The 20791-nt window shown below is 32.1% G+C and overlaps 1 long non-coding RNA gene across 1 annotated transcript; it reads left to right on the top strand.

The window, feature by feature from the left end:
• Window positions 1-3069: 3069 nt before the first annotated feature.
• On the top strand, window positions 3070-11336 carry LOC143193709 (uncharacterized). Its single transcript, XR_013005077.1, has 2 exons — window positions 3070-4376; window positions 11212-11336. It is a non-coding gene; the product is annotated as an uncharacterized LOC143193709 (long non-coding RNA).
• Window positions 11337-20791: the final 9455 nt, after the last annotated feature.

Genomic DNA, 20791 nt, shown 5'->3' on the forward strand with positions numbered 1-20791 from the left:
TAATTTATTTTGAAAAATATCGGCTAAAAAACATCGATATATCGGCCAAAAATATCGATATTTTTGTTGCATCCCTATGTGTGACCGCCATATCCATAAATAAACTAGAGCCGGTCTTTGATGTGCTAGCAACTCTTTTGGGTACTGTTGCTAGGCCCCTGTTACGTTTTGTTAGTTTGCACTATCCTCAGTGTCTTCAGCTACACTCCTCAATGTTTTTCACATTCTTGTAGTATGTTTAGTAGTATTTTTATTAATTGCATCTTACATTCGATATGCTTGGTACAATCTTAATTCACAAATTAATTTTATACTATTCTATTCTTTATTATTGGGATATGTTTGAATGAGAGTTATTTATTAATTGACTCCTTTGCAGCTTTTGCTTGTTTCTTTAAAATGTTTCTTACTCGCTTACTCATTTCCTTGTTTCAATATTTCCTATTTGATAGCATTTTATAGTTTTTCATTTTTGACTTCAGTCTTTACACAATTCCTTATTATGATGTTTTCATCAGAGGTTAAAGAATGACCAACGAATATTTTTTTGGAGGTAGTGACCAAATTATTCTTATGAATGTTCATACATCCATATGAACGGATGTTCTACATCTCTCAAAAAGTTGTATATCTTTTGGCTCTTTGTGGACACTTTCCAGACTAATAATTTTCTCTGAAATAATTGTATTAAATTATGTTTCGATTGAAAAAACTACTGTTTTATACATTTCGTATTTTTGATCTCTGAAACACTAAGATTGATCTTGATTCGTCACCTGTAATTACTGCATTCTTTTTGGAGAATTTAAGGTTATATTGTTTTTATTTTTTGAGCTATTTTAATGACCGTGTCTGTGCTAATATAAAGTGTAGCTGCAAGGCGCAAAAAATATTTTCAATAAAAGCCGCGGCGATTTCAAATTTATTAAAACAAAGCCTTAAAATAACTTTTGCCAGTTTATAACCTCTAATTATAATGCTTTGAAGAATTTTCAGAAGTTTGGCAAACGGACAACTTTTGTAGGCTCATTCCGTTACATGTTCGCACTTCTCTAACAGCATTCTATCTCTTTTTAATTAGTATAAAATGACAAGGATAATATTGTCTGTCTGTAAAATGAGTTTACAACATTAGACAGACATATATTGACACTCGTGTCACTGCTATTTTGAATTGACTATATATCATATTTTATTATTTGAAATGTGTATCAATTATTTTAATTATTTACTTTAAAGACCTAAGTGATGAAAAATTAATAGTTAATCTATTGATAGTAAATATGTTCCTTTAATAAATATTTCTAAATTGTGAAAAATAAATTATTATTTCATTTATTATTCCATAATTATGGAAGTCAAGTTATAAACATAATTATGTTTATAACTTGAAAGTAAAGAAGGATCATCTTTACGTATAAAGATAACCCAAACATAAATTTATGCTACATGCTTTAAAGTAGTTATTACAGTTTTGAAAATAATCTTACAATACTTTGTTATAATGTTCAGTAGTGGAGTAATTTAAACTTATCAATACTTAACAATACTTATGTTGATTATTCGAACTTAATTTAAATTAGATTTAATTAAATGCCATTTACAAGAAGTGAGTGAGGCTTAGTCCTTGAGGTAGTTAGTAAAATAAGTTCTAGTAACATGTTCTTAATTTATTCCCAGTGGTCTGTTATGTTTAATAAATTGTGACCGAATTTCAACCACATGGCTATCACTAATCTATATAGTTCTAAATATCAGCTAAAATATCGTTATTTTTGGCATCCTTTCACTAAACACTCACAGGCTTGATTATTTTAATGGTTTCGTTGCGAAAGGGTCTAGAGCATACCACAATAACATCAAATATTTGAAAAGCCGGCTTGGTTGGCGCAATGGTAAAGGCGACAAGACGGTCCACGTACCGTTGCGATAGTCGCGGGTTCTAATCCTGCCGGGGCATGGTCGTAAATTTATGTTTGTGGTTGTCCTAGGTAGGATTGCAAAATCCGACAAGGAAAATGATCCCAGTCACGCCAGTAACCAGGCTGGGTAATACCGGATGTTTTCTGGGATGATTTCTAAGTTGGTCACTCGCCCAGTCGGTAGGCTTAATGCCGAGAACCGTGGTTCGGAGCCCACGTTAAACTGTAGGTCCAGTCCAGATAAACCCTCGTTGGTAAAAGAAGACTTTAAAATATAAGAAATACATATTTGTTGTTCTAAAATGGTTCTTCTTATTATTATAAACTCCGAAATAATTGACTTCGATCAAAATAAAGTACTGTTAAATAACCCGTTAAATTACACTAGTTGCGGAAACTTGACGGTAAATGCCTCGAAATAAAATTCATAAAAATGTCCTTCAAGATTAAATACCATATATGATAAATTCATATATCTTACGCCCTACACTATAATATCCCAAGCTATGCAAATTTCTGTAAGCGTTCGTCCCAAAGCCACGTACACCGAACGTATTTTCATTTTAAAACAAAGTTTACGACGAATATACAGACACACGGGACGTAGGTACGTAGGTATAAGGCAAAACAATTGGTGCTGTCATATCAGAAAAATACTCGCCGCCGCCCAACTCTTTGCCGTCGCATTCCTATTCAATACGCGGCATAACTTACGGTAACGTACCGGCGCACAATAAACTTATCCGCTGTCTCTGGAAGATACCACTGCCTCCCGAATGTCGTAAAAACTTAATAAGGCAATTTTTATACAGAGTGCTCTCGTAAAAAAGTTATAACTACTTTCTTAGTGCATGAAATTTGACATGGCGAAACTTCATGCCGTGTCGCTTGAATTATTCAAATTTACTTTAAAATAAAATACTTTTGTCGGGAATACGGCCGCAATGGGGATACATGATAAAAGATTAGGTAAGGTAAGTTGTTTTAAATGAGACTTTTTCCATTTCTGAAACTTTTCGGGGTGTCGAAAGGCGAATTTTAAATTATAGTCGTGGCTGTTAGGTACCATCAAGTTGACGGAAGTTGCAAATGAGATATGATACAAATATAACGGTTTTAGAATAAGCTAGGTGACTTTTTGTAATAGTACTTTATGACAATTTTACGAACTTACTTTACACGTAAAAAAAGTTATTTCCGCAAAAAAAATTGATTTGCAATAAAAATTGACGTTGAAGTAATGTAATTTTAATAAAATATTTCTAACAAAAATATTGAATCGACAAAAAATAAATAAGGACCTCACTAAATATTAAAAAAAAAACATTTCAAAATAAAATATGTGCATAATAATCGTTGTTATAACTAAATAAAAATTAACAAAAACCTTATTTAAGCTATTTACTACATGTATTTTATATTCTACTATATACACACAATTTAGCTTAATATTTACCTAAACTTATTTATCTATTTACAATATTATTTTAACTACTACCAACTGATCATATTGAAGTTGATATCGAGCAACAAATTACATTTGTTTTGTTCTTAATTTGATTTTAAGAACTCAACCGAACCCAAACACTTATATTAATTTAGATTTGTTTCGTTGGTAATTTAATTTTTTGTATACGTCACAATTTTTTTTGTATTGTTTGAGCAGCAAGTGAACGTGTAGCCCATATGAGGAAAAATAGGAATAAAGAAACAATGTCTGAAAATAAGGAATGCTTTTTCTGGCGACCGTGTCCGCTCCTAGCCTAGGCGACTTGACAAATATTCTAACTAAATTAGAACAAGAAACAAAATTATTGTCCGAGCCGGGAATCGAACCCGCGACTTCCGATTGGGTTCTAAATGATTTGACCATTATACCATAGAAGCAGTTGTGTACAATATTTCTACGATGTTTTATATGTTATAGTTAGTGCTTAAAAAGCAAACTGAATGGCTTTTGCACTGAACGACTTCCAATTTTCCGTCACATCAGCTCGGCAATAATATTATTCAAAAATATATAATTATTTTAGATAAAAATATGGGAAAATTTTATAAGTTTCTTTGAAATATGAACGTTTCCCTCCGTTTGGTGAGTTCCCACATGCTTTCTATGATATTCATGGTTGGTGAATGCCCTGCCCAAGGCAAAAAGTTATTTTTCGGCCAAATATTTAGTAAAACTTCTAGCGTTGTGATACGGTGCATAACCATGCATGAAAAATTAGTCGTTATCGTCAGGGAACCAGTCATTGATCGAATTTCTAGTACTCGCTTGTATTGGTCTCGTCCCTTCTACAATGTATGGGCGTCCAATGCCTTTGGCTGAGATAACGGACCACACCGTGATACTAACCGGGTGTATAACCCTTTCTACAAGGCAATCGATGAGCAATTGTTCACCAGGGCGTTATCATATAAAAGAACTTTTTTTCAATCAAAATTTTGATGGTTGTATCGTCGAAAGAGCACACCTCTATATTAGAAGAATTAATAGTAGAAAATCGTTAAAGTCGTCGTAATGATCCATTGTATTGTTTAAAAAAGTTATAGTTCTCGACTCCAGTCTACAAAAGTCATATTTCGATTTTGTCTAGCCCATTGGAGTCGTTTTTATATGCTGTTGGTTAGGCGTGGTCTTCTGGAAGGCCGCCGTCATATTAGATTCCCTTGAACTAACCGTCTCCGCATTATCCTCTCCGAAATATTTACACCCTCGTCGATTATTATTCAGCGCCTTTTACAATTTCGATCGGTACGAGGTGTGATGATTCTTTTTCTGTCACATTTGCCAATTCGATTTGCGAGGCTTTCCAAGAGGCTTTGTATTATCAGTTTTTTCAATTCAATTCAATTCAATCTTTATATTATCAGCAACAGATCTATCTCTTTGTGGGAATGTGTGAAGTCCAGTAACAACATTTGTATCTCTTTACATTCTCTTGGAGACGTGTTCACTGCCTTACCAATCCTAAGCAGTTGAAAATATGAAGTAATCGCATCGAACCATTTTATAAAATGTAAATTCATAGACAAGATATAGTAAAGGTATTATTATACGAAGCATTACTTACTTACTTTTTGATTGTTTTAGACACAAAAATTGTTTAAAAGTAATGAAGTTATAATATCTAGAAAATACAATTCTATACAATATACAATACAATAATTTAACGAACTATGACTGAATGAGAAGACACATCACACAATTAACAAATAACACGCGTATACTGTTTTACCACTTCATAAAAACTCTAATAATGATACCATTACCTATTGAAGATAAAGAAGGATTACTCCATTTTTGTTTCAAGGCAGAAAAAATGTTAGACAAATATCGTTAGATCCTGCAAGGCGTGAATCAGCCGATATAGTCTGAATATCCGTAAATTATACACAGCATTAAGACTATTCTAATGTAATTATTTACTAATTTAATTACCTTTAATTATATCTAAAGTAATGTAAAGTAACATAATATAATATGGAGGTATATAACACCTGGATAACATCTGAGGTCAGGCCTGATGAGTTTCGTTTATTGTGAATATGAGTTCCTAATTATTTTGTTCATCACCATGTTGCCCAATAGATATGAAAAATTGCTCAAAAATGATCGAACATATTTTTGTTAATATATAGTATATCAATTTTTCTGAATAAATGTTTTTTTTAGGTGATTTCATGATCTCAAGATCTCAAGACACAATCTAGTGCAATTTTAAAAATGTGTGTATATTGATTTAGAAATTTCAAAAATTATAATATCTATACCTATATCTAAATGCTTTTATTAATTGAAAAATCTGTATGTGAAAGAAAATCTCTAACCAAACAGAATTAACACGGGAATGAAGAGAGCCTCTCTCCATCCCCCATATTTTACAGATATTACTGCATCCGATTCTTACTTATTTCAACTGATGTATTTGAAATTAAAATTTTATTTCAATAAATTTAATTTTAATATTTTTGAAAACAGTATTGGAAACGGTAAGTTTACAAGCTAAAGCATTGAAAATTAAAACAATATAATTTAGATATGGTATTTATATATACATATTATATCTTTATATGAGGATTAAGCATAATTTCAGACAAATAGGCATTTGCGAGTTCATTATACATTTCTGTGCATAATGATTATGGACGGTGACACTTTCTGACTCCATACAAAATCTTGTTAACTATATCACGTACCGAACAACTTGCTGAAGATAAATTGTCTAATTTGCGTTGATGCAGTCGAACAAATTAAATCCAGCAGCAGTGCTTAAATGCAGGACAGATGTATAAGAGCGTGTCAGTTTTAATCATATCCTCGATCATTGTTTCTGGGAAAGAATTTAACGCTTGTTTTGGTTTGAAATTTCTCGATTTTGTTGATAATTTGGTGCCGATATTTATCTATTAATTTTTTTTGTAATCTGAATTAATTATTTAGTTTTTTGTTAGTTTGTGTTGCTGAGATCGAGGCCCATTTAATATCCCGATGAGTTGGTATTGGTATGCAAATGAAATATTTATGTTTTCATTTAGAGTAAAGCTTTATTGTAGCTCTTATTACCGTAAAAATAAATATTATATATTTAATTTTATACAACAGCTTGACAGTGTATAATTCCCGATAGGTCTAGAGTGTTTTAAATTTACCAGGTTGTAGAACAAGATTGCTTGGTAATATATAATCTAACCAAACCACCAACCACCAAGTATCCAGACATTATGATCTTTGCAGCCCTTACACGAATGTTAGTTTTGTGGAGCTCCCGCCCCATACTGTTTTTATTTAAACAATATTACTCAGTGGTTTCAATAATGTTTGTCTGTTTCCATCGGTTATCATTGGACTTTGGTATTTCACTTCACTGCTGATGTTTTACCATGTTTCGTGTCTGCTGTAATTACCATGGATATTGTCATTCGTGAAACATTAAACAATATATGCGATATCACACATTTCACTGATACATTGCGTCAGTCACAGCAGAATAAAGCGTATAATGCGTTGAAATATAATCTACAAGACTTGACATGTAAACTAAGCAATACAAACACATCCCATTATTTATACAGAAGCAGTGTTGCCAACTTGCACCAATATATACTATATTGCATGTATTGTATATAACATATTTGTTTATTTTTGCAAAATGCCATGAGACAATCAAATAATTGGCATAATTTGAGCATCTTGCGAATTAATGATCAGAAATGATGCAGAAATCGGTCGGTAGATTTATGCATCCAGTTTCATCTATAGTAACTTTTCCATCGCCGATATCATCTAAAAATTATATGGAGAGTATTTCTGCGGATGGATCTTGAAGCTTTTGAACGTGCATATTTATTATCATTTGTACTATTTCAAGATTACACCACAGTGACGATGATTTTAAGCAATCCTTAATCTCATCAGCTTACGTTGAATATGGAATAGAGGGAAGTGTTTATCTGAAATCACCTGAAACGAGTAATAGAGTACCGCCAAGTAGTTGGTCGTTGTTTTTTCTATCTTTCAATGTCCAAGCGAATGGTTGTGTGCCAGAGCGCATTCAACCCAGATGATAATTTTTCACTGTTTCGGTACTATGGCCTGGCAGGGATAACTGATCGAGTGATAATTGGTCAGTTATCTACCAGGGTTAAAAATTATTAAATTACTAAAATCGCTATTAAAAAATAGGGGTTGGTGATAGAAAGGTGAAAATCTAGTGTTGTAACAGGTCAGTTGATAATTCCCTGGCCTACCATATTAAAACACATTTTTTGCCAATTTTTTTTTTGTTCAACAAAATTCCCTTTAAGGGTGATACACTGATTATAGCGACCCTCCAACTTTTCGATACCATTTTTGTAGTACGATTTGTCCTTTGCTTCAAAATAGGCCTGTTTTAACGGTCACTTCTTCATTCGACGAAAATTTCTTCCCAGCGAGCATTCTTTTGAGATCTAAGAACAGGAAATAGTCGCTGGGGGCCAAATTTGGAGAATCAATTGATGGATTTTTTCCATCTTTTTCAGTGACTTATGACACGGTGCATTGTCTTGGTGAAGCAGCACTTTTTTTCTTCAATTGCGGCCGTTTTTCGGCGATTTCGTCCTTCCAATAACGCTATGTAATAGTCACCTCTTCATTCGACGAACAGTTCTTCTCAGCGAGTATTCTTTTGAGTTCTGCGAACAGGAAATTGTCACTGGGGTTCTGATCTCGAGAATGCGATGGATGAGGGAGCAATTCGAAGCCCAGTTCATGGATTTTTGCCATCGTTTTAACTGAGTTATGACACGGTGCATTGTCTTGGTGAAGCAGCACTTCCTTTTTCTTCAAATGCGGCCGTTTTTCGGCGATTTGTTGTCTGTTGATGGCCCTTCCTTTTTTTGGTAGTCAATGAAAATTATTCCATGCGCATCCCAAAATACCGACGCCATAACATTGCTAGCCGACTGTTGCGTTTTCCCATGCTTTGGAGCGGGTTCATCGTGTGCAGTCCACTCGGATGACTATCGATTGGACTTCCGAGTGCAATGATGGAGCCATGTTTCATCCATTATTACATATCGACGCAAAAACTCGGGTTTATTACGCTTGATCATTTTCAAATCCCGCCCCGAATCACCAACTCGTTCTTTTTGGTCATAAGTGAGCTCACATGGCAATCTCTTTGCACAGAGCTTTCTCGTACCCAGATATTCGAGAATGATATGATGTACACGTTCAGTTAATATCTTTAGAGTATCTGCTACTTCGTTCAATTTAAATTTATGGTCGTTTGAAATCATTTTGTGGATTTTTTAAATGTTTTTTCGGTAATAACCTCTTTTGTGTGTCCAACTTAGCATACCAATCCTTGATGGTTGATTTTCATGGGATAGTGTCCGGAAACTCGGCATCAAGCCAAGTTTTTGCTTCAACTGTATTTTTTTCCTTCAAAAAACAATATTTTAGCAATACGCAAAATTCTTTTTATTCATTTTTTTCGCAGTAACAAAAGTTGCTTTACTCAAAACTCACAAACTAATAATCCGACAGCTGTCAAATTTATACAGACATATTTTGAGAGCTAGGGCTAATTAAAAAACATATGGATTTAATTATAGTAGTGTCATCTATGTGTCAGGCCGGGGACTTTTCAATTGACCTGTTATGTATTTTTCAATGCTACATGATAAAAAAATTGACAAACTTTCAGAGTTCACCAATTTTGTACAAATAAATACGTACTTTTATATAACGAATGATAGCAAAACGATTTATTAATTATTCAAAGCTTTGGGTGACACCACTTCCTGGTTGGGATATTCGGGACACGAGAGCTTTTTCCCCTCAAAGCCATAAAGAGTAAATCATGAAGGTATTCAAAACAGTCGAATGATTTACGATATTTACCGCGACGGAAGACCGTCAAGTTTCCCTCCATCGAGTCGTTCCATAAATTACCCGGCTCGTCCTCCGGGTCGCCATCAAAACAAACAAATCACGCCGGCGAAAAAGGAAATGCAGCTTTATCGGATGCGGGATCGGTAACTTTTCAGATATAAACTTTAGTTCGGTGGGTAATCGGGTTAGTCGGAGACACATCTGAATCGCAGTTTGAGGTATCAGCGAGCCACGTAGTTGCAGTCGACGGCGTCGAACGTGAGGGTATTGATTTCCGAACGCGACCATTCACACATACCCAAGTAGCATTTTATATTATTTGCATCAAATCGTTTACTGTCTTGACGACGATTTCTCAGAAGCCATCAATATTAGTTTAATACGATTCCATGTTTCTTATTCAAATTGATACTGCACACTAACAACTCAGAAAATATTTTAATTTTCTATATAAACTTATACATTTTGCTATCAAGCCTATAAATTAATTTTATAGGATTCACATTTGATGTAACCAACTTCATATTTAAGCCACACTAACAGCCTTCATTTTTAACTGACTTCGAATGTTCTATGTTCGGCTATATATATATATATATATATATATATATATATATATATATATATATATATATATATATTATATTATTTGCATCAAATCGTTTACTGTCTTGACGACGATTTCTCAGAAGCCATCAATATTAGTTTTATACGATTCCATGTTTCTTATTCAAATTGATACTGCACACTAACAACTCAAAAAATATTTTAATTTTCTATATAAACTTATACATTTTGCTATCAAGCCTATAAATTAATTTTATAAGATTCACATTTGATGTAACCAACTTCATATTTAAGCCACACTAACAGCCTTCATTTTTAACTGACTTCGAATGTTCTATGTTCGGCTATATATATATATATATATATATATATATATATATATATATATATATATATATATATATATATATAAGCAGCACTTTTTTTTCTTCAAATGCGGCAGTTTTTCGGCGATTTCGTCCTTCTAATAATGCTATGTAATAGTCACCTCTTCATTCGACGAAAATGTCTTCCCAGCGAGTATTCTTTTGAGTTCTGCGAACAGGAAATTTTCGCTGGAGTTCTGATTTCGAGAATACGATGGATCAGGGAGTAATTCGAAGCCCAATTCATGGATTTTTGCCTTCGTTTTCACTGAGTTACGACACGGTGCATTGTCTTGATGAAGCAGCACTTTTTTTTCTATATAAACTTATACATTTTGGTATGAAGCCTGTAAATTAATTTCATATTTAAACCTCACTAACAGCCTTCATTCTTAACCGACTTCGAAAAAGAATGTTCTATGTTCGGCTGTATATATTTTTTAATATATGTTCGCCAATTTCTCCGTCAATTGTGGGTCGATTTTCAAATTTTTTTTTATCCGAAAGAGTTCACTTCCGAGGTGGTCTCATTGAAACCGAATTGGGATCTTTTTGGGGGGAAGTGGATTAAATCGAGGAAAACGCTTTTAGTTTTTTAAATATTTTTTATCTGAAATATCTGAAATAAAAATAATCAAATATTTGTGTATAATGTTATTGCTGAGCGTTCAGTGTAAAAGCATTACAGTTTGCTTTTTAACCACTAACTGTATCATATAAGACCTCGTAGAAATATTGTAGACAAATGCTTGTAAAGTGTAATTTTTAATGATGTAAAGCATTTAACTACCAAACAAAGGTCGCGGAATCAATTCCCGGTGGGTGCAATAACTTTTTGTTGTTGTTTAGTCAGATCCCTCAGACTAGGTACCGTTCCCCGCTGGCTCTTTCTTTCAATCATTGTTTCTTCTGTTTTTCCTCATACGGGATGCACCTTTAATTGTCCAACCCATTGTAATATTAAATAAAATAACAGCGTAATTTATTGAGTATTCAGTGCCGAGCACAAAAAATACAAAAGTAACATTATAATTTTGTGACATATACAAAAAATTAAATTACCAACAGCCAATCTAAATAAATATAACTGTTTGTGTTCGGCACCGACTTCATAGTGGTCAGTTGGTAGTACCTTTGATTATTTCTTAACTTTAAGTGAGTTTCTTATTAATTTTTTCATGTCGATTAATTTTTTTGGTAAAAATATTTTTCTGTACCTATCATTTCATCGAAGTGTGAACAAAACTGTTTTTAGTGCGTTGAAAATATATGAAATTGTACCAACTAAACCGCATTTGCGGGAAGTTTGACTTTTTCATATCAATTTGAAGAAATATGTATCTGAGAGTCATCTAAAGCTGTTTGAAGCTTGTGGAACATATTTTATCGATTTCAATATATGAATGCTAGTTTCGATATTTTAAAAGTGATAATTTTGGAGCCGAAGACAAATAGCGTTCTAGGCAGCCAAAAAAATTTTAAGACGAGGGTTCGAAAGCATTACTCGATGGTGATCTGTGTAAAATGCATGAAGAATATGAAGAATTGTTAGTAGTAACACAAGAAACCATTTCAGATCGCCAGAAGAACATAGGAATGACCCAAAAGCTTGACCAAGATATAATCCAATAATAGATCCAGTGCAATAATCTAAAGCGAAACATGGAGACCTCCTGGTGATCCATCAACATCAACGGTAAAACCGAAAAAAATCTGTAAATTTTTATTTGGTGGAACTAAGCTATCGTTACAATTGATGCGTTCGGTTCAAATACAGCCTGAAAAACTTCTAAATTACAATCAGAGGCACACAAATATTATTTTTCAGCATGACAATGCTCGACCCCATGTTGCAAAACCAGTAAAAATATAATTGGAAACATTATAATGTAAAATACTATGCCAACCGCCGTATACTCCAGACCTTGCTCTTCCTGATTATTATATAGTGAAAAATCATAAGTTATTCAGTGCAAACAAGTCATTCCGCTTGTTTTTTAAGCACTAACTGTACGATATAAGACCTTGTAGAAAAATAAGAGACTACCACTTCTATCGTGAAATGGTTAAAGCGTTTGGCTTCCAAACGAAGGTAGCGGGTTCGATTCCCAGCGCGGACAATAATTTTTTGTTGTTATAATTTAGTTAGAACATTTGCCAAATTACCTAAGCTAGATAGCGGACCCCGAAGCCTGAAGCGTTCCTTATTTTCAATCATTGTTTCTTCATTCCTATTTTCCACATACAGGCTACACTTTTATTTGGCCTACTCATTGTAATATTAAATAAAATAACTGCTTAATTTATTGAGTAAATATCTAACATTAAAAAGAAAAAATTGAATATTTTTAACAAAAAAATTGAACCGACTTTAAAATATAAATAAGGAACTCACTAAAAATTAATAAATAATGAAACTTAGATTTTTAACACAAAAACACATTTTAAAATAAAATATGTACATAATAACGTTGTTAAAAAAGAAATTGGGATATGGAAGAAACTGTCATGTTTCTTATTACTACGAGAACAATAACAACAATAAATCTTATTTATTAACCCAATAAAGAAGATAAATGGAAAGTATTTTCGAAAAATATCAAATAATATCAGCCGGATCATCCATGAATAAGTTTGAAAACATTTAACCGTTCGGCGTCTACCGCATTGGAGTAATTAAATTAAACGTGATTATCTGGAATAGGCTAAACGACTAGCCGTAAATTTACTCCGATTTATTATATTTGCCTCGGCAGTAGCAATTACCCCACCGTAACCTATATTTTTCCTTTAATTCGATCGAAGGGATAAACATGGCATAAATAATTTCGATTGCTGTTCGACTTATCAGTTAATTCTAATCGGTTTGCAGCCATTCGAAAGGCCGATCTTAATCTGTCAGCTTTTCTTTTGTTTAAAACTAGAACGTATTTAATAAATCTAAAATAAAATCTAAAATAATCAGATATTTCTGTATAATGTTATCGCTAAGCTGATGCGGCTGAAAATCGGAAGTCGTTCAGTGCAAAATCCATTCCGCTTTGTTTTTTAAGCACTAACTGTACGATATAACACCTTGTAGAAATATAATAGACTACTACTTCTATCGTGTAACGGTTAAAGCGTTTGGCTTCCAAACGAAAGTTGCGGGTTCGATTCCCAGCGCAGACAATAATTTTTTGTTGTTATAGTTTAGTTAGAATATTTGCCAAATCACCTAGGCTAGATAACGGACCCCGAAGCCTGAAACGTTCCTTATTTTCAATCATTGTTTCTTCATTCCTATATTCCACATACGGGCTGCACTTTTATTTGGCCTGCCCATTGTAATATTAAATAATTGCTTAAATTATTGAGTAAATATCTAACACTAAAAAGAAAAAAACAAATATGTTTAACAAAAAAATTGAACCGACTTTAAAATATAAATAAGGAGCTCACTAAAAATTAAAAATTAATGAAACTTAGATTTTTAACATAAAAAATAACATTAAAATAAAATATGTACATAATAACCGTTGTAATAACTAAATAAAAATAAACAAAAACCTTCCTTAACCTATCTACTACATGTATTTTATATTCTACTATATAAACACAATTTAGCTTAATACCTACCTAAACCTATTTATCTATTTACAATATTATTATTTTAAATAATTAAATTACCAACAACAGAAGATCTAAATTAATATAAATGTTTGGCTTCTAATAATTCTAAAGAATATATATCGCCCTCAGAAATATTCTCAAAAATGTTGTAAAAAATATTCAACTTTTAATCGAATAATAATATTTTACCTTGATAGAAGAAAACTTTACGCCAAATGCTATCTTTTTGGTCATCAAAGTCGCTCTGAGAATAATGCAAATTTTGAAAAATATTATTGTGAACATATTCTGATAAGTTTAAACTTACGTAATATGCAAAATTATTTTTTTCAAATTTCTGTACTCTAATATTTTCTCATAACCGAAAAGATTGTGCTGATTTAAGAGGCCACCAGTCTAATCTCAAAATTATGTTTTATGAAGAATATTATTTTTACAAACTATATTATTGTTTGCCGATATTTGTAGTCCTATAAATTAGTTTTAAAGGATTTTTTAATATGTGAGATCAGTATAGTATATTTTATTCAAAATATAGTCCATGGGTAGCCGCTACTTTTTCCCATTTTTCAGGTAAATTTTGGATTCCACCTCGAAAGAACGAAGTATTGTTTGAAGCTATGCACGAACCGATCCATTTTTAGTACATTCACAAGAAGTGAAGGAAGTGCTTCTTAGATGGGTCACGACCCATATGTCGGATCAAGTTGTAGTCAGAAGGTCAGTCAGTCAAGTACTGTTTCCAAGTATGTTTTCACCGGTTTTGCAACATGTTGTTGGACACTGACATTCTGAAGAATAACATTGTTGTGCCTTTGCTCGCATTTCGTCCCTTTTTCGCACAGTGCTCATCTCAAACGCATCAATTATAGTCGATAGCGATCCCCATTGATGGTTTAATCGAGTAGTGATTTCAATTTGTTTTAACTGGCCAGAATAATCTTTGTCTTCTGTATCAAAATCATCACTTTTTAAAAGTCAAAACCAGCATTCGCATGTTCAAATCGATGGAACATGATTGCCATACGCTTCACACAGCATACGATTACTTTTTGTTCACACTTCGACGAAATAACTCATACTGAAACGTGAAGCTACAATGTGAAGTTGGTTACAAATGTATCCGACGGAGTGTAATACACAGTAACAGCATCTATTGTATATCCTTTAAAACTAATTTATGAATCTGTAAGAAATATTGAATCAGGAGATACTGTAAGAATGAAAAGATGATACGAACTACCAATGTTTACACAACTTTCTTTATTAACAAATTTCAATTTGTTTTATACAACAATAAATTGTCATAGTTTATACTCGCCATTTAATTCATTATTATACCTGCCAATTACGTTCGATTTACGTTAAACATAGCGATAAAAGTGAAGGGTTTAATTAGGACTAAACTTCAAATTATATTAAGCTCTTTGCTTAGCGTTGCCCGTGGCTATATGCGTTATTAGATTGAATCAAGAGCGGCTTTTAATCAATGGGCAAACAACTTAATCGTTAATGATGTTATTACATGTTTATAGAGGCTCTACACGTTACACATAATGGAAATTTAAATCTATCGTGAAATAAATTAGCTTTTTAAGTTGTTAAACGAGATTGATGTTTCAGATAGGCAGCGTAAGATCAATGTTAGTGACCATGATTTATAAGCTTTATCTCTCTGTCTTCATTAAGGTGATTCTATCGTCTTAATAAAATTGGTTATTGAGTTATTGAGATCATGCTCAGTAAAATGTTCTTGATTTGTCTGTTACTTGGAGTAATGTGCTCTTATATATTTTTTTTCTTAACAAAACACATTTATTTTTTATTCCATCTTACATTAGATATGCTTAATACATTCTTATTAAAAATGAATGTATTAGTGTTGTTCAAGCTATATGAGTACGGGATAAATAGATCAGACTGATAGACTACACAAGTTCGTTTGATATGTTGTCCAGTAGCTGTGATTGATAGTCTACCAGATAAAACCCAAAGACAATTCTTTGGGCTTGTCGCAATATTGCCGCATCAGTTTTGTCTCTTGCTTTATTTTAATTGTAAATACTAACAAAATACTAATGTAAATAAATTAATGAAGCAAATATGTTATCAAATATAATTTATTTTAATATTATAGTACATGAAATGTATATATTATTGAATAACTACAGTTAGAGTACATTTTTTAATTTTTTACGGCCACAATATATTGTAGGTTATAGTTGCTTTATTATATTTACTTTATATTTTTTCCACGCCATCTACGAGGTTTCTATGCGTATTTTTTTTTATATATTGGTAATCTTTGGAAACCTAATCCACCTAATTAATGATTGCATACCCAAGTAATTTATATTACTTTCATTAGAGAGCATATTGATCTTTTTACATTTGGTTCTTGCTTCCTTCGTTGCTGTTTCCTTGCCAATTGATTTTGATATCACTGTATTTCTCTTTAGTTTTTTCTGTTACTTCCTGTGTAAATTTAATTACTGCAGCATCATTTAATATATAATTATTATAATAATAATAGCATTAATCCCTAATGCATTTTCCATATTTGCAAAACAGTATTTCTTCTGTCCTCATACATTCTAACCAAATACAAAACATTTATCTATCTATCACACACGCCTTTTATACTCTACAATAAATTTTTGCCGTTATCGTCTATCATTTGTATAATTAAGTATATTACTCAACTTTAGATTTTTTTACAATCTTTGTCTTGTTTGTAATTTTTTGCAATTAATTATATTTACCGAGTAACAATTTTTGTTTTATAATTCGTTCCTTAATTATGACTTTGTCGATTCACTTATTTTTTATTGAATGAATATCTTCCAGCAATGTGCTATGATATGTGCATAGTTCATAACAATTCATAACGGTCCCTCCAAAAGTTCTTAAACTTTTTATCTTTTCATTTCCCCGCACATTATTCATATTGACATATTTCGAGCTATGAAGTTACATTTTTCAATCTCTTTTCCGTTCATGAATCTTTTTTACTGCTATCTTTTTCCATAATGACTCTGTATTGGTAAGTGTTCCCAGTACTGTTCCTTTAGTTGTAGGGAATACAAATTTAATTGACTGACTTTAGTGGGAGTTATATTATTTTTAAGTTTTGTATTCTCTTAAACAATAGACAAACCATTAATGATTTTCATATACTATATGCTAGAAAAGTCGGTTCTATTGTAGGAAAAACTATTCGAACGATTTTTACAGTATCTCTATAATATACATGCTTTCAAGATATGGAAAATACATACAACAGCGAATTTCTAACCTGGATGGTAAATGTGCTCTTCACATTATCTGAAAAGTTCAGATATTCGCAAGGCATCTTCGTCGTTTTCTTGGCTGCATAATGGGTAATATATAATATATAATAAAATGCTCTAAACTCGGATATTTCTTAGAACATGGTTCATGTGTTCCCTTTGATCTTCATTTTAGTTATTTTGTAAACAATAATTATTTGCCTTAACTATGCTGTGAACTTATAAATAGGACAAGAAGTAATAGAAATTACATATTCTAAGATATAAAACTATTGCTATTACAAAACGGATTTTTAACCATGAAATATAATACCAAACCAGCTCGCTTTTGATAGTTTGCGGTGTTTGAATAAATATGGTGCAATCCTAAAAAGTTGTCCCTTTATTTCTACTAAATTATTTGTAATTACACTTGTAGTTTAAAACATTTTATATTTATATTATTTCTCAGCAATTCTTTTTTTAAATTATTAGCATTTCATTATGTCCATTGTTTACATGCCTTATTCAATTGCTGGTAACTACTCTAAAACTCTAATTGTTTTATTAATCAGGATAGTTTTTATATTTATATTTATATTTAAAAAACTAGGCTCTCAATTTTCGCAGAGCATAATTTAGTTTCTATGATATTACCATGTAATATGGCAAAAGTGATACTAAAATATTACATGCAAATGAATTATAACTAATATACTGTGGATTGACATATTAATCAATACCTCTCATCTAAACGATTCGAAAAAAAAACGGTATTTTTTGTCGAGCGCGTAAAAGTTCCTTCTTTTGTAAATTAACTATGAAATGAAGACAAATCGTCACCGGAACGAGGGGGCTTCTAAAATTAAATCCGCCAGCTCATCTGCGCAAAATGGCACAATGTGAAAGGCCTTCCATTGTCACTATATTATAATTTCAGCGGCCGCCGAAAATTACGACGGCTTGAGATGTACAGCAATACGCAAATACGTAAAAGATTTTTCATTCTTTTTTAGTATAAAAGAAAAACCGCAAATTCTTTTCAATGTCGTAATATTTCGATTTATCATATGTCAGCGGGAATTTCGAATTCGGTGGGTTTTTTTAGGTCGAAATAATTAATTTATCATTAAAATATCTTTAAATATCCATCCGAAATACTGGTTTGGAAATGCGAAAAGAATATATTGGGGAATGAAAATTAGCTTTAGTGTTATTATTATCAATCAATTTTTATATAGTTGTGGGTTAGGATAGTTTATTTAAGACATTTTCAGTTTTAACAAATTTTACAGTTGGACTATTGGTAGCTTGTTGTTGATTTTTCATTTCATGGAAGACAGAAGTTTTGATTGCCTTGAAGGCGTTTTTCATTGGCTGTAGAAAAATACAATGAAATGAAGACATTTCTATGTATGGGCATTACATTGAATCTTTGAATCAATGTACAAAGACCAACTTTAAATTTCCCATTGTCACTAACATTACCCTGAGTTAATGAAATAATATAATACTAACAAGAAAGTTTTTATTGCAAAATTGCTTTTAAAGAATTTGTCAAAATATTATAAATATAGCAAGTCAAAATATAACTTGATCGGGAGCCATATCGGGTAAATACGATAGTTATTCCATGGTGTTAATTGAAATTTTATCAAAAATTTATTTCTAAACAAACTAATGCATAAAATAATACTCATTCCATAAAACAACAAGGCCATGTATCTCGTGCAGTGTAATCTTGATGCAAGAAACCTCACAGGAAAGAACATGTAAAAAAGAAAAAGAAGGAACTGGAGTTAAAATATAGGAAAACATTGGTTAATTGGAAAAAATACACAGTTATCAATATATAAATTGCTGTTAGACAAGCCGCTGTTGAAACATCTATGGATATACGGAATTAAATTATAGGAATATTCCGCTAAAAGTAATATAATATATTCTCATGTCAATATCCAGGTATTACAACTTTTGGATGACATCAGAACAGGACACAGACTTAAAAAAATCAAACTATCTAATCCTGTGTAGTGTATTGTAGTGAGGTCCATTTAATAGAAAAACAGCAGTGTTGATAGATAAAGGTTATTAGACTAGAGACTAAGATATGGCTGATAGGTTCTCCTGGATATATACCTGGTTTCAAATTATTGTAAAGGCAAATTGTAGATTAATCGACAATAACTAGTAACAATGTAACAAATAAATTTAAAAACATATTTTCTCCTAAGAAGCTAAAGCAGGTGTACCACAAGGAAGTGCACTGGGGCCGATGCTTTATCTACTCTACACTTGAAATACCACAAATGGAGAATATTACAATGGCTATATTTACTGATGATAGTGCGGTTATAGCTGGCAGACAGGGAGAGAATAGTGAAAAAGCCACACGAAAATTACAACAGGCAAGTGACAATATAAATAATTGGACACAATCTTGGAATATAAAAATTAACGAAAGTAAATTTGTGCATATGCACATCACCTACAATCAGAGCATACAAGCACCTATAACATTAAATAAACTATCATTCCATATAGCAAAAACGCTAAATATCTCGGAATGAATCTTGATGTAAAACTTCGCTATAAGGAACATATAAAGAAGAAAAGAAAAAGAACTGGAATTGAAATATAGGAAGAGGTACGGGCTAATTGGAAGAAAATCACAATTATTAGTATATAATAAATTGCTATTATATAAACAAATACACAGTAAGTCAAGAAGTCAAGAGAATTGTAAGGGGGCATGCGGAAAGACTTCATTATCTTGAGAATATTGAAGTATTGCTGCTTTTGGATACCACCAGAACAGGACACAGACTCAAAAGAATCGAACCATCTGATCTTGTGTAGTATTGTGTAGTGAGGTGCATATATTAAGAAATACAGCAGTGACATGTATAAACATTATTTCACCAGAGACTGAGATAGGGCCGATGGGTCCTCCTTGTTATATACTTATATTTAAGTTATCATAAAGACAAGTTATAGGTTAGTTGGAAATGACTAGTAACAATGTAATAATTAAATATTAATAAAAAAAATACACCTAATAGTTTGAAGAAATCACCTTAATTCAAAATAAAAATGTCTCTAACTAACGCACGATTAGCCAAATAATATAATAAGAATAATGGTCTGATATATAAACTAACTTATACACAAACATAATAGAAATAACTCTAACGGTATTAATTATACTTTCGCTGAACTGTTATATTCCTTCCTCCGCCGTTTTCACCGACCATAATCATTCATCCAGTCGAAAAGGTCCGCCCGGACACACTTGACTTGTATCCCGATGTTTTTTTCTCGTCCGAAAATCCTTCCTTTATTGTTAAAACGCTCGTTTTCCGAGCCTTTCAACATCGTATTAATTCAATGCAAATGAGTCAATTAGTTGCGGCTTATTCTTCTCCATCTTGCCATTAATACATTCGGTCGGTTCGGTTGTTTCAACCCTTTGAAAGTCGTCGCGCGAGCTGACGGAGCCGCTACAATTGCGAAAACAATTTGATAAATGAATGAAATACGAGCGAAAAATTATTTCTGAGTATGAATATTACGACCGTTGTTGTGTTGCTGCAACAAAACCGGGCCAGTTCATTTTCATTTAGCGTTTCGTCGTTTATACGTTTTAAATGGTGGTGGATATTAAGTTATATTTTC

Source organism: Rhynchophorus ferrugineus, unplaced genomic scaffold (genome assembly GCF_030347505.1).
Source record: "Rhynchophorus ferrugineus isolate W39M unplaced genomic scaffold, kcgeb_rfMv2 rfM3, whole genome shotgun sequence".
In the NCBI taxonomy this organism is placed as follows: Eukaryota; Metazoa; Arthropoda; class Insecta; order Coleoptera; family Curculionidae; genus Rhynchophorus; species Rhynchophorus ferrugineus.